We start from the raw sequence: 15,342 nt of genomic DNA, 5'->3' as shown, positions 1-15,342 counted from the left end.
TGGAAAATGCCTATGATTAGACACTACATATTAGAACAAGTTTGGTTTGCCACAGTTTGGTTTAATCTTTTCTTTGGTTTAGTTCATGTGGATTCCTACCTCTTGATTCCACTCAGTGTCTCGGGTTCAAACAAATCTTTTCACAGGGCTTTTCTCTCACATGGTACAAAGCAGGAAGGAGGACGCTCCCTTTGGAATGGAGCAAAATGTCAAATCTTCTCCCTACTTCAACATACCCACAAATTTAAGAAAAATTCAGTCTCTTGCACAGTGCGCTTCTGGGTTTAAAAATAATTGTACGTTCTAAGAGCCTGAACTAACACCGATTGACGTCCGTAGGCTTTTGACCAGGCCTTAACTGTGGCCAGGACAGATTCTCTTACAACATATTAAGACTCAACAAGTCATGCTATTTACGAGCTGCACAATGTTCTTTAGCCAAAGTCAAAGGCTATTCAGACTTCTCAGCATGTTTGATAAATTGTAACGTACAATTTGTTCTCGTAAAACTCTTGGTAAATTTAAATCCATCCAACCTCACAGAAGTCGCGACTGGTGTCTCATTATACTGACATGGGACCCAGTCCTGCTCCCATTGAGCCAATGGGAGTTTTGCCAGTGACCTAAATGAAAACAGGATCTGTCCCTTAGCCCTTTAAAAGATTACTTTGAATGCTGCAACTTACATAAGGAATTCTGACTTCACAGAGTAAATGCAAGTAGATGCATGAGGAAGAGTTGCAGGACCAGGCCTTAGATGTTGTTGGAATCAATGATACAACTCACAATTACAGGACATGATCCCCGTGTAATATCACAGCTAAAATTGTAACAAAAGCTGCCACTGTGGGGTGAGTGCCGGGCAGGATCCAATCCCCCCGGGGGGCAGGATACAACCAAAACCACCCCAGGGCCTTCACCCCCAGACTATTTACTGGCCATAAACATTTACATATGGTCCTGAGCCCCAAAAGGTTGAGAACTATTGTTTTAAACCACTCTCCATCTTCCATATTTAGATTCATGACTCATTTGTGTGGGTGGAGAGGGACTCTCAGGTTAGTGTCCCTTCTGGAGAAAGTCCTATAGAATTTAACAGAGATGAAACCAAAAGCATTCTCTAGAAATTACTCTTAAAGCCCATAGAACTGAGTAAACAATGATATCCTAGCAACAGATGTTTTTAAGCATCCTATATAATTTTATAGCAGAGATATAGTCACTACATTCTGTGGGCCAAGTAAAAGACCTCTAGAGAAGCTACTGAACAACTGCAAAAAAGAAAGGAAGTATTGTAGACAGCAACCGCAGGTTTTTTCGCGTATCCCTCTTCAAGCCCCATTGCAGAATGTGTAAAAAGTAAATATGCACTATGTTCAGACCCATTATTTATTACCGATTAAAGACAAAATAATTTGATCTTCCAGATACCACTCCGTACCAAATATGCCTAACAGTGATGCTTCCAAGTATCCCTGGGCCAAATGTACAGGCTGCACTTTTACCATATAAGGGTCGCTCATTCAGGAATAGATTTGATATTCTTAGGGAGAAAAGGACACATAGAGTGTTGCACAATTTTTAGTATTTGTTTTTTTAATGGAATGTTTTCCATCCTGGCGATTCAGCCCTAAAGGTAATTGTCTGACTCACATTGTCTAAGCACACAAAATTACAATAGTATCCGGTATGAGTGGGAATCAACAAGTATTAATTTCTGCTCCATGTTTCCTGTAGCTGAAAACAGGTTGTTTTGCCTAATTATAGAGAAAATGTTCTTTCAGTAACATATTTAAGTACTGATCAGCCTGGACCAATCCTGGATCCGTCCAAACACCCTCAAACACAGAGTTGTGGGGGTTTGTATAATGGCCTGAACAAATACCGCCCGCCCCCACCCCAGCTATGATCACCCTCCAAGCTGGAGGGGTCCGATGTTTTCAGACTGATGTAAGTGAGAGGAGGTTCAAGGCTGCATTGTGTGAGATGCACACCTGAATTTTATGGCTGGAGCCCACCTCTATTTTTAACAGGGACAGAGAGTTCATATCAGTTTAAAATGGACAACAGCCTCTCCAGCTTGGAGAATGGGCAGTAATTAGTTCATTAGTCCAGATGACTGAAAATCTGCCATCAATCATGGTAATAGGAAACCTGCCAAAATTCATCTTTGTCAACAAATAATTAAATGGCCAAATTACACCCTGGAATGCATGCACACTTCTCCCATTAAATTCACCAGGAGTCACATGCATGCACTGGCACTATTAAAATATTTTTCCTCTACATTATCTCCTGCAAGCAGAACCACAGATCCTTCTCCCGCTGAATCACATGGCAGAACTCCCTTTGGCTTCAGCTGGAGCAAGCTCAGGCTCTCAGTTAACAGGCTTATTTAGCATAGATGAAGATGAACTTCTTTAGTTCTGAAATTTGTGAACAAATACATTTGAAAAAATTAGAGATTTCAGATATTAAAAATTAAGATTAAAATGGGAGGAAAAACTTATAGGAAATAAGACAAGCATGCGAAAAGAAGATTAAGGGCCAGATCGGTGAAACATATGTGCCTGCAAAAATGCACGCACATCTACTGCACCAGCAAAAATGCACAAGCATTCACTGCATCTAGAACCCATGCAACGAGATACCCAGCTCCATTTCTGGAGTCTTATACTATGTGACAGAACCAGGCCAGTGCGGTACAGGAGTCTGGTAGAAGGCAAATATACTGGCCACTGGATGAACAATTTTCTGTTCCCTGAATGACCAGAGCAGGGGCTGCTCCAGAGCAATCAGGAACCTGCTAGAACCAATTAAGACAGGCAAGCTAATCAAGACACCTGGAGCCAATTAAGAACTTTCTAGAATCAATTATGGCAGGCAGGCTAATCAGGACACCTGGTTTAAAAAGGATCTCCCATCAGGTAGTAGGGGGTGTGTGCAAGCAGCGAGAAGGTGTGCTGCTGGAGGAATGAAGAGTTCAAGCGTGATCAGGCTTCAGGAGGAAGATCCTATGGTGTGGATAAAGAAGGTGCTGGGGGAAGGCCATGGGGAAGTAGCCCAGGGAGTTGTAGCTGTCACACAGCTGATACATGTTACATTGTAGACAGCTGCTATCCACAGGGCCCTGGACTGGAACCCGGTGTAGAGGGTGAGCCTGGATTTGCCCCATTTCCCCCCACCCCCGCAACTCCTGATTGGACACAGGAGGAGTTGACCTGGTCTGTGAGAAACACCAGAAGGGAAGGTCTAAATTGGAAAGGAATCTGGCCTGTCCCTGACCCACTAAGAGGGACACAGAGACTGTGGGGATTGTTCTCCATTTCCCCCATGCTGGCCAGTGATGAGGTTAGCTGAGTGGATGGCAGGTTTGAGCCACTAGCAAAAGTGGCCAAACTGAGGGCTGTGGTGAATCTCTGAGGCAAGCGAATCCGCCTATAAGCGCAGGACCCACCAAGGCAGAGGAGGAACTTTGTCACAACTATCGTATCTGAGCTGCAGAGTGAATTCCATTGAAAGAATATTGGGACCCAGTAGTTGCACAGACTGCTTCATTCTCCTTGTAAGGCAACATTTTTCTATATGCCCACAGCCCCACCAAAGATAACAGAAGAAGGCAATATATTTTTCTTCATGTGCATTTCCTTATTGCTAGATCCAGTTACATTAACCTTGATGGCTTTGTCCCTCTATACTAACTATGGGAAACAGTTTTAAAAATTCTGGGAATTACTTGCCATGACAACACATATACCCACAAAGACAAACACAAAGAACAGCTGCAAACTTGGGGCTCTTTCATTGAAAAGGAAACACCCAGGCTGCTTTTTCTCCCTCTTCCTTGAATTGGAAAATAAGTGCTGAGCTAGACCTGAGTACATCTTCACAGGTTTTGTGAGAACAGTGTGTACTGACATTTGGAAATGTCTTCTAGGCCATGTATGTGTTACACTTACCATCTTATTTCCATATTGTTCACCTCCCCCACAAAAAAATTTTTTTTGGCCAGAATGTTTTGAGCACCCACCCTCAGGCAGGGGGACGGAGGGAGGAAATCCGCCTTCCTTATGGTGCTCAAGCACCTAAAATAATTAGCCTCGTTTTTTTTAAGAAATTGCTACTTTTGAAAATGATAATACTTTAGGCCAAGGATGGTGTCCCTAGCCTCTGTTTCCCAGAAGCTGGGAATGGGCGACAGGGGATGGATCAGTTGATGATTGCCTGATCTGTTCATTCCCTCTAGGGCACCTGGCATTGGCCACTGTTGGAAGACAGGATACTGGGCTAAATGGACAACCTAGTATGGCCATTCTTATGTTCTTAAACATTTTTAAATATATTGATACTTTGTTATGAAGCCACCAAATTTGGAACAAACCCATATTGGTCTCAAATGGCACAATCCTCTAGCCAAGCTTTGCAGATCTGTGAATAATAATGGTCTGCACCTCCACATGTCTCCATACAGAATCCAGTCAACACTGAGAGCTACCATAATGTAACTGTTGAATAGTAAAAGCCTAATCTACAGCTGAATCAAAGCAGAGCCCTCATTTTGTGATCTCTGAATATGAAATTTCAATATCTAGCCCACTTTAAAAAACCACAACAAAATGATACAGTATATATTCAGCCACTTAGAGTCTGAATCAGTTCTCAGTCTGGCATCGCTCCACTATAAACAGTGGCGCTTGTGACCAGACAAGCTGTCACTGGGGAATCAGGGAGGGATCCCAGGTTAGAAAAAGTTTAACAAAAAGCTAGACTTTCTCCCCTCTCCCCCCAATCTGTTTTTTGTTAGAGCCCTGAGACTGGAGCGTTAAAAGCGTGAGTCAGAGCTCCTCACGACCACAGTGCTGGGTGACTGGGATAGTCCAGTTTCAGAAAGAAAAAACACAAGTTCCTCGAAAGTATTATCCTATTACCTGAAGTGTTACCTAGTAGCCCTGTGTTCTTGGGGAACCAGAGCACAGTACCCAGCCAGTCCAACTCACAAAAGACCCCCCACCCCCACCAGCCTCTGCTTGAACCAAATCTGCATCAGAAGAAAGACTTACAAAAAGCAATGAAAAGGCAGTGGGGGAGACACCTAAACCCCTGGGATAAGGATGACAGGACTAAGAAAACTCTCCTAGCCTTATTTGCATCGAAGATGGGACAAGGAGGCATCGCCATTAGCATACAGAATAGAGAACAGAGATTCCAAGGCAAGAATCGCATGGAACTCTGGGACTAGAAAAGCAGGGAAGCACTGCATGATGGGGGATCTCTGCTCCAGATGTTAATAAACCCACGCCTTCACATACCCAGCTCAGTAGTTATCAGACCAATTCTAGTAATAAATCCTTTATTGGTATCCAAAATAGTGAAGCTCCTTTATTGCATTGTGAGCTCCCTCCAAGGAACACCGCCCATAGCCAGAAATAATCAGCTCCCATTGTCTAGTCTGAACAAAACAACTTTGGTATATTCCCTTGAGCCATCAGTTTACACAAACAAATCTAGTGTTCTCCCTTGAACCATTCTTGTTTCTCTACAAAACCCCTACCCATGCTCAAGTAAGTGTTCTGATGCCTGGTTCCAAAAGCTGCATCAATTCCACTGGGACGTCATCTTCTCCTAACTGACCGTGCTGGGGGCTCTGCCTGTCTCCAGCACTCTGGACCCTCAGCTACCACCACCACCTGGGACCCCCCAATCAATTCAAGCTTCATGGAGCAGTGAGAACCCAGCTCTCTCTCTCTCTCGGTATAGCCTTCTGATCCTGACTTGTGTGATCAGTTATAGTTTTGTAAACCTGACTTTTATAATCAAATTTAAGTTAGATTTATTATTATAACTGTTTTGTTTTTGTTTGGCTCCCCTATGGTTATTACCTGGCAATAAATAACTTTCATGATTAACCTGGTTGCTTCTTTCTCTCTCCCCCCCTCGTGGGTGTTTTTTGGTTTCCTCATTTGCTCTGCAGCAACGCTCCTCGTACCTAAGCTAAACGATCCCCGCAGCACCCAAAAATCCTGTGGGCTTTGCTCATCAAGTGGGTTACTACCAGAACAATTGTAACATGAAAGTGGGAATAGGGACGTGTGAACCTGGGACATATGAGGGTGGCTTGGAGGCACTGTTCGACCCAGCCTGCTGACTCCAAGGGCCTATGAGGGTGACAGCTTGGAAGTGCTGCTTGACCCAGCCTACTGAGTCCAGGGATATATAAGGGGTCAGCTTGGGAGTGCCGATTAACCCGGTCCTCTCAGATGCGCTCTGTTAATGTGTGTATTCATCTACTTCTGGGACTGGAAGAACAGCAGGGAGAAGTAGAGCTCCATATGAGAACACAAGTGACACAAGCAGTAAATTGATAGGAGTACAGACCCCCACCTCCCCAGTAGAGTAACCCTAATAAATGAGCCTACTCCAAATAGCGGGCAAAGCTGGTAACAGAAGAGAGAATCCAGGGCATGGTACAGAACAGGCTTGCTCTTCAACAACATGGAAGGAGTAGGTCATGTGAGATTGGCTGAGCCATTCTGGTATCTGGGAGGGAGGGGGTGACAAGGGAAAGGCCTGGCTGCCATTCTTTTCATAGCAAATCCTGAATCATAATGGGGGAGGCGGGGAATCTGGGGCCTTTAAAATACCAACCCCCTTTTTCAGGGAGTTCTGGGAAGCACCACTATGAAGAAGGAGGTGGGGTCTTGCTGAGGATAAACCTGGGAGGCAGAATTTGTGGGGTGTGTAAATAGTAGCACTGGGGTCACCTAGTGGGATAATTTCTAATCTTTAATTACTGCTGTATTGTGAATATTCTTAGAATTTCTATCACTTTGCACTTTGGAGAACTGGTCTGTATGTTTAGTCATTGTGTCTTATGGTATCTTATGGTATAATACCCCCCTTGATTTAATAAGATGATAAAAATAAAATAATAATAAAACCTTAATTTTTGTTCCCCTTTATCCAGGGGGCATCCTGACGCTTTGCTGTGATTTGTGTACAGAGTTATGCTAGATTTCTTGCGGCAACTGAGTGTGGAATATGGAGTTTAGTCATTTTATTTAAGTTTTATTTTCTATGAAGTACCATGTATTAAGTTTCTATTCCATTATGTGGGTATCTATTCACCTAAATGCCTTATTTTCCCGTGGACATAAATAATTACTGTTCAGAGGTGAATCTATCATAACGTTTCACAAAGTTGCTCAGAAATACCTTTGCACTAGCAATGAATTTTCTCACACTCCTTGCTTTACAATGCTGTTTCTAGGAGGAGATTTGCATAATATTTCTCTTTCATTTGACCTATCTGTTAATATTCTGGCTACAAAGAAACATTGTTTGCAATTACCTCTTGTAAAATATTATAAAACTGCCTCTAATTTCATATGGAAATTTGTTGTGCTCAGTGTGTGGGTTAAATGCTAGCTATTACACTGTAATAAACAACAACAGTATAGTCAGAGTAGACCAAAACCTGCAGTCATTACTTGACAACATGCCCTTCCAAGTCCCTTTGAGCACTTGCATAATTTAGGAGCTCTGTAAAAGTGCGATGGTGGAGCTTTTAGATTTTAAAAAAAAATGCATGTAAAAAACAAATTGAAATATTCTAATGGGTATATGCAAATCTGTACAACTAGAAACCTAACTAAAAATTACCCAGCTTATTTTCTTCAAACTCCACTTGTTTGGTGTTTGACAAATATAATAGAGCAAAGTTTGATAATTTAGCTGTTTTAGGAGTCATGGGCATAAAATTTGTTACTGGAACACTTACACATATCATTCACCCTCATGCAACACCAAATACGATCCAACAGATTTTGCTTTTTAAAAACCCTGCAAATAGCCTTTGGGAACTTAGAGAAATTTTTGAACTGGAAAAGGGAGTTTAGAAAGTGAACTGGAACTCAACCTTAGGTGCAGCCTTCAGCAAGGTGTGATGTGTAAGTAGCCCCACCCCAGGAGCAACAACAGAAGGCATTTTTGACACCCCTGTGAGGCACAATGTCAACCCTAACAATTCTCTGCTCTACAGGAGAGTAGTGACTTATTGTTGTCCTATACCAGTAGTAAATTGAAATCCATCACAAACTAGCTCAGCTGCATTGGCCAGCAATTGATGGGGGGTGGAGCAAAGGGCTGTGCCTAACATCAGAGAGGACACCCTCACAAGGGAATGAGTAAACAAGTGCATAGCCCCACTTATTCCTTCAAACCTGGATCCAAGGACCAGGTATTCCATGTATAAGTACAAGGGGTGTTCTTCTGCGTGCAATCACTTGTCCCAATCTAGCCCTTAATGGGAGTTTCAAAAAAATGCACCAGTTTATTCAATGCAATAAAATTAAAGTTCACAGATATGAACTCCCTGGATTCATTCCATTATCAGCCTGAAACCAGCTGATAAATAAAGAGAAAGTAAATCTCGTGATCATTTTATTGACCCATTAAAAGTATTGGGAAAGGACTTTTATCAGCTGACATAACGTATAGAGGTATTTTAATTCCAGTGCTTATCTTTATGACAGACAGCTGATTGCCGACTATAAATTTTGAATGGTTTATCTGAGAAAAGGTCTTGCAGTTGTTTATTGTAAGGAAAGTTTTGCTTTACACTGTACTCTTATAGACTATGGACTTTTGAAGTAAGGCAAACTACCTGTGAATCATCCACGTTGATGGGGGTGTTTTTAAAATCAGCAGATTACTTACACTTGAAACTAAATGTTGCCTTTGAGCTTTTACTAACTGTGTGACTTAATTTTCGCCTGTGTGTGTGTGTGTGTGTGTGTGTGTGTGTGTGTGTGTATTTTATTTTCATTACGGTAGCACACAGAAGCCCCAACTGAGAGACGAGGCCTCTTGTGCTTGATGCTGTACAAGCACACATTAAAAGACTGTAAATTCTTCAGGGAAAGCACTGTCTAAATAGACAAGACAGACGAAGGAGAGGGAGAAGAGAACATAAGAACAGCCATACTGGGTCAGACCAAAGGTCCATCTAGCTCAGTATCCTGTCTTCCGACAGTGACCAATGCCAAGTGCCCCAGAGGGAATGAACAGAACAGGTACTCATCAAGTGATCCATCCCCTATCGCCTATTCCCAGCTTCTGACAAACAAAGGCTAGGGGCACCATCCCTGCCCATCTTGGCTCATAGCCATTGAAGGAGTATTACCCTTATTTAGCAAATGGGAACTGAGGCACAGAGCAATTAAGTGACATGCCCAAGATCACACAGGAAGTTTGTAGCTAAGCCTGATCTCTTGAAGGTTTATCCACTGCCTTAACTACAACACCATACTTCCTTCTAAACTTTTTTTTGGAGGACTCAATTACAATGTGTAAAAAAAAAAATCTATAGGATGAATACTAAATGACTGGTTTTATTTAAAGACACTGGCAAAATGAAACTTGACTGATTATGCAGTGTAGTGTCATTACACATGGGCTTCACACTGACAGCTTAGTGAAGAACTCTGACAAGTAGATTTGGCTGATTTGAGGAGTTGGAAGTGGGTTGCAGAGCCTTTCACTTCCAGAGGTCTTCTGACTCCAATCCAAGAGTCATTATCATTGGGTGGCTGCTTGCAAAAAATGATGTAATGCTTCATCTCCTCTTCCTAGTGGACAGACTAGCCACATAATAGGACGACCATCATCATAACTGGTACTTTTGTTCACAGAACCAGAACTGCAAGGGATTTATTTCCGCTGCTAGATTCAGGAGAGAAAACACTATGAAAAAATACTATTCCAGTATTTTCTGCTTGCCTACACCCTGACTCCAGGATCTCTCCCCCTCATCTCCAGCCAGCCGGATCCACAGCTTTTTCCATACCCATTTTCCTCCCGCACACTCCCTCCTGAGGGCCCAGTAATTTCTACCCAAGTTACAGCAACTATCTTGAATGTGTAGTGATATTTATATACTTGTCAGTATTGCGGTCCCTTTTGGCCCAAGCAGTTAGCCTATATTCAGGGCCTGTTAGGAGGATAAATTGATGATGTCAGTTGGTTATATTCTTTGGTATAATCCTGTTGATTTATAAAGAAAGTACATAGAATCCTGTTTCCCTGAACACAGTAGAAACACAAACAGGAGGCAGTTTCCTTCCTCGCTATTTCTAAGTCTGCCCTCCCCACTCAGTTTTGTGCCCAAAGAGCTTGGTCTCTCTACTCCCTCTCAGGACCTCACTCATGACTGCTTCTCTCCTTGTCTGCTGATTTTCTCTCACTGATAGCACACAGCCCTTGCATTTGCATCTACTCCCAAGGTAATCCCTCAGACCACACAGCTTAATTCCGCTCAGGTTTTGCCATGGGGCCAATTGTCTGTCTCTCTCTATATATAAGGGCTTAATTTCTCCTTCCATTTAGCCTGAAAGGGTGGTTAGCACACGCATAAGCTTTACCAAGATCTGTGGTGTCCACAGAGCAAAATCCACTTGATGGCAGCCATTAACACCTGCCAGCATAAGTGTTTAGGAGAGAGCTGGGTGGATACCAGGGAGTGACTGGGAAAGCTCTCAACTTTAGTTGGTGAAATAGGATTCTCTGTTTTGTGGACACTGGTCTTTTGTCCTTCTATAGTTTAATGGACCCAGAACACTGAAGGTATGAAGTGGAAATATGAGTAGGAATATTTGTACCTTCTTCAAGATAGGTACCTGTCTTCTGTATTTGGAAGAGGCCTATCAGAGAGTGGGCAGAGTGGTTGTGGAAGTCAAAAGACTAAGCAAGGATAATTAAATTATTTATTTTGTTGTGGGCTACCTTCCATAAGGAAAAAAAAAAACTAAGTTATCATTAAGAGGTTGGAGGAAGGCTTTTTAGAAAGCTTGCAAGTATTGCAAAAGGTTAGACCTTATTTCCCACTCTCTCTCGCTCTGCTCTTAGTCACTTTTGTTTTCAAACAGACCTGCGGTAGTAACAGACTAATTCAAGTTTCATATAGCAATACAATAAAAATTTAAAAAAAAACCATCTCCCTTGACCTACCACTGCATTTTTCAACTCTGAATCTATTTTCATAGTAACAGACAGAATGACTCATCTTGTCAAGTAAAATCTGATGCATACCACAAAAAGCAGACCGCTCGCAGACGACGACTACATTTTGAAAAATAAAAATTAAGGCTTAATTTCCTTTCCGAGCCACAGCCCCAAACACATTTTTAACATTTTTTTATTGCTACCTCTTATCCATCCCTACAAAAAGCAACATTTTATTCATGTCTCCAGTAGTCTGACTACAACGAACAAGCGAGTATGAACAAAACAGGGTGAGGGAAGAGAAAGAGTCTCTTGTAGAGTTACATATCCCTATTAATAGCACTACATTTAAGTCCTCAGATTCAATAGACTTTGGACAAGGGCCTTAATGAGAGCGCTATCTTCTCAAAAAGCAGTGGCAGATAGATTTTTAACTAAATAAAGTTCTCTGCCCATTTCAAGCCAAATAATGTTAAGTCCTTTATGCAAACACGGTCCAGTAACAGAGCATCTGAGTTTTCAAGATTAACCCAAAACCCTGGCCATTCCCAGTTAATTCACAATTTGCAACACCCAGGGAAGAAAGGGAACAAAGATCAGACCTTAAAAAAAGGTTGTTGGCATTCATACTTTATTTGTGCTCTGTATCCTCACCAAAACCTAAATCTCTTTATTTTGTTTGAGCAGCCAAAACAGCAGTTCTAGTACTAAAATAATAAAGTGAAACAGGAGTCCTTAAATCAAGTTGGAGGCAGTGGGAGAATGGTATAATATTTTAACTCCAATTAAAGCTGTCCTCCATCTCAAGAGATCCCTACATAGAGGTAGTCCTGTTCTATCACATAAAATGACTTTTGCTATCTGAATTATGTTGAGGATTTGTTCACTATTGTCCTCTAGCAAATGCTTTTTTTGGTTGGCTCAGATTAACTAAGGTTTTCAAAGATGGGAGGAGCTACTGAAATCTGTTGGCCAAAATCTTGGCCCAGAGTTTACCGTTATTCTGGGATGTCAGGAAAAAGCTGGCACATTTACAGGGTTCTGTCCCAGGTTTGTGCTTTATTCAATGTGGGTGCAAATTTGGTTAGAAGTTACCCATGTGTTTCCATTAGCATAGTCAGAGACTTAAAGCCATTCTTCCTACTTCTCCTGAAGAGGTACCATTTTGTAATTCTCTAATTCAGAGTCTACTTCTTCAGCTGTGATTAAAACATCTGTTTCCTCAAGTGTAAGCAGTGAAATATGATAGATCTGTCATCCTCCCTCTGTCAGGTAACTTTGGACTCCAAGGTGGATAGTTTCAAGGGGCCACGTTCATCCCTTTGAAAAGAGCCTACACGGCTCCAAACCACAGAGCCAAACCTCTACAGCAACACAAGAAAAGGGCTTTCCAGCTCCTGCACACCATTGAGATGAGCTCACTGACAGCTCTGAATAAGTCATCATCAAGGCAAGATCAACTGGATTTACATTCAAATAGATCCAACGGCTGGAAATCCCCAACTCCTATGCTAGCCACTCAATTGGAATGGAAATCCTGGAAGGGGTGTGCTGGATCCCTGTAGCCTGGCTATAGATTTGGGTGGAGCGTGTGACATTCCCAAACCCTGTTTAGTTCCATTCCCACATAAAGACCACATCTATGGGTAAAGGTAATTTTCATCCCTACAGCAGTCTAAATTTCATATTCATTTCCGTGGTGACTTAAGTTAATGTACTCTTCCCCATTTCATAGAGTGACTGAATCATTTTCAATATGGCTGTTTCACCTACTGTGCCAGTCGCTATGCCACCTTTTCCCCATTTTAGAGAGATGGGCATGGTCTAACTGAATGCAGGCCCAGGAGCTGTGAACTCTTGGATACAGATTCTGGTACCTGTTCCCGCTGTAGCCTTAGACATGTCATTAACTTCTGTGTCTTGGCCTTCCCATCCTCAGGGGCATTGTAATAATAAACTAAATACGGATGCATAGCATTTCCGACACACTAGTCTTCATCACTTCCCTCTGAGGTAGGCATGTCTCTATCTAACTTAAGTGGTTATATGGCCCTGATTACAGTACGATCTATTAAATGTATTTATCCTCACAACACCCCTGTGAGGTAGGGAAGTGCTATTATCCCCACTTATGCATGAGGAACGAGACAGATAAATTAAATGACTTGCCCAAAGTCAGACAGTAAGTCTGTGGCAGAACAGGGAACCCAGCTTGGGGTAAGTCCCAGCCTAGTGCCGTAACCATTAGACAATTTTCCCCTCATCTTATGATCATCATTCTCATTCAAACAGGATGAGAAGTTAAGTGACATGCCCAAGGCCACACATGAACCAACTTTAATACTCAGGAGTTCATGGCTCCCAGTTCCAGGCTTTAACCACTAGACGATGTTGTTTCTGTTGTAAGGATTAATTAATGTTGGTTAACTGCAATGTAAGTGATCTATAATATTAACATCACATTTCCCTGAGCTTTCAGACCATGGTCCGCTGGATGCCCATGTTATCTCTTGCTGTAAATAGGATTACATATTTAACTATGGTGATTCTTGTTCATATACACATTGATGATGAACGGTCATATCTGAACTCAGTAAGGGTTTTTCCCTCCCAGGCATTATGAGAAATGGGTTCCGAGGTTTCTTCCCTGGAACAATGAACAGGAGTGACCTGTTTAGAATCACATGGGTAGTTGCCACATGTAATTACAGGGGTTGGGCACAGGTGGACCTTGCTCATTCCTACTTTCTACTTTTTGTTTCCTTCAGACTTCCACTCTAGTCTCCAGTGACTCCTGCAAAGTACCTGCTGTGTGATTTTCATGTCATAGCCCCAAAATGTCCAGATCTACTAAATTATTAAAACCGTTTCTTAACAGAGGACTCTCGTCCCCAACATTCTCAGGCCTGCCTTTAATGCATCCCAGCTCCCTATAGATCCTGCAATATCTCCATATACACCTCTACCCCGATATAATGCGACCTGATATAACACGAATTCGGATATAACATGGTAAAGCAGCGCTTTGGGGGGGCGGGGCTGCGCACTCCAGTGGATCAAAGCAAGTTCGATATAACGCGGTTTCACCGTTAACGCGGTAAGATTTTTTTGGCTCCCGAGGACAGCGTTATATCGGGGTAGAGGTGTATTTTAATATCTCACCCCTCATTACCTTTATGGAGCATGATTCCTGTAATTCTAGGGAATCAAACCACTGTATAATTTTCCCAGCTTCTTTGCCAAAAGCCCAGAAGAATTTGGCAAGGCAAATGTATGTTGGGGATCTAATTACCACAGCTTGTCTAGTTTCAGACACTGCCAAGAACTCTGCTCTGGAACAGTTTTGATGCACTAGAATATGGAACATAAATCCTTGGGATGACGCAATAGCCATTCTTCAAATTATTACCTTTACTAGTATTATACTTAAGAAAAAAATCAGATCTTTTATTGCATATAAAATATATAAACACTCTTGGGTTTCTGCCTGATTCCCTTAATTCCTCTTTAGAGGATAGGCAAAATGCTGGGTAATCTTCTCCAGGAGTATACATACACACATCCTAAAATTCCACAATAGTGCTGTTTAAGTTTACTTGCCACTAAGACCTACCATTTGTCTCCAAACATCAATTTTTCAACAGGAGAAGGGAAAATTACTGGGGCGGGGGAAGGGGGAGAGGAAGCACTTTTTGTTAATGCAGTTATCACCATCTATCCCCTTAACTTCCTGTTGTGGGCATAAGCAACCAATCAACCCACCCACTGGTACTCCAGCCTTGCCACCTCAAGCAAAACCAGAAGAGTTTCCTAGATGTCTGTGGTGTCGCAGTACTCGCTGTTTGGGGCCTGAATGATTTGGCAACCCTCAATATGCTTGCTGCTTCCTCCTGCTAACACTGTACCTCACCACTGAGCGTCTGGGGCAGCGAGCAATCCTACCAGAGACTCTTTCGATTTATCCTGCCATCATTAGGTGACAAAGAAATACTGACATTCATGTCTTGTGCAATAGCTATACTTCCCGAATCTACCTAGTTCACCAACTGTATCCTCCACCTGAAACAATGAATTACTTAGAGAGAATAGTAGCCCACTGTTTGTCAACTGACATCTCATAACGCTGCCACATTCTGTTCCCAAACTTACCAATTAACAACCAGCGCCTGCTATAGACTCTCTCAAAGTGTCCCTTCCCCTATTCGTTAATCTTTTAATCTAAGAAGAAATTCCCTGAAATTGCCCCATAACAGACTGTCTTTCAATAGACTTACAGAAAGCTCTGGGGTAAGCCCCACCTCCCAGGCTCTGATACTGTACTGCCCAATCGTGTTATTTGTGTTT

The sequence above is a fragment of the Terrapene carolina genome, unplaced genomic scaffold (assembly GCF_002925995.2).
Source record: "Terrapene carolina triunguis isolate 2854851 unplaced genomic scaffold, T_m_triunguis-2.0 Scaffold35098, whole genome shotgun sequence".
Lineage (NCBI taxonomy): Eukaryota > Metazoa > Chordata > Testudines > Emydidae > Terrapene > Terrapene triunguis.
This window is presented reverse-complemented; position numbering follows the sequence as displayed.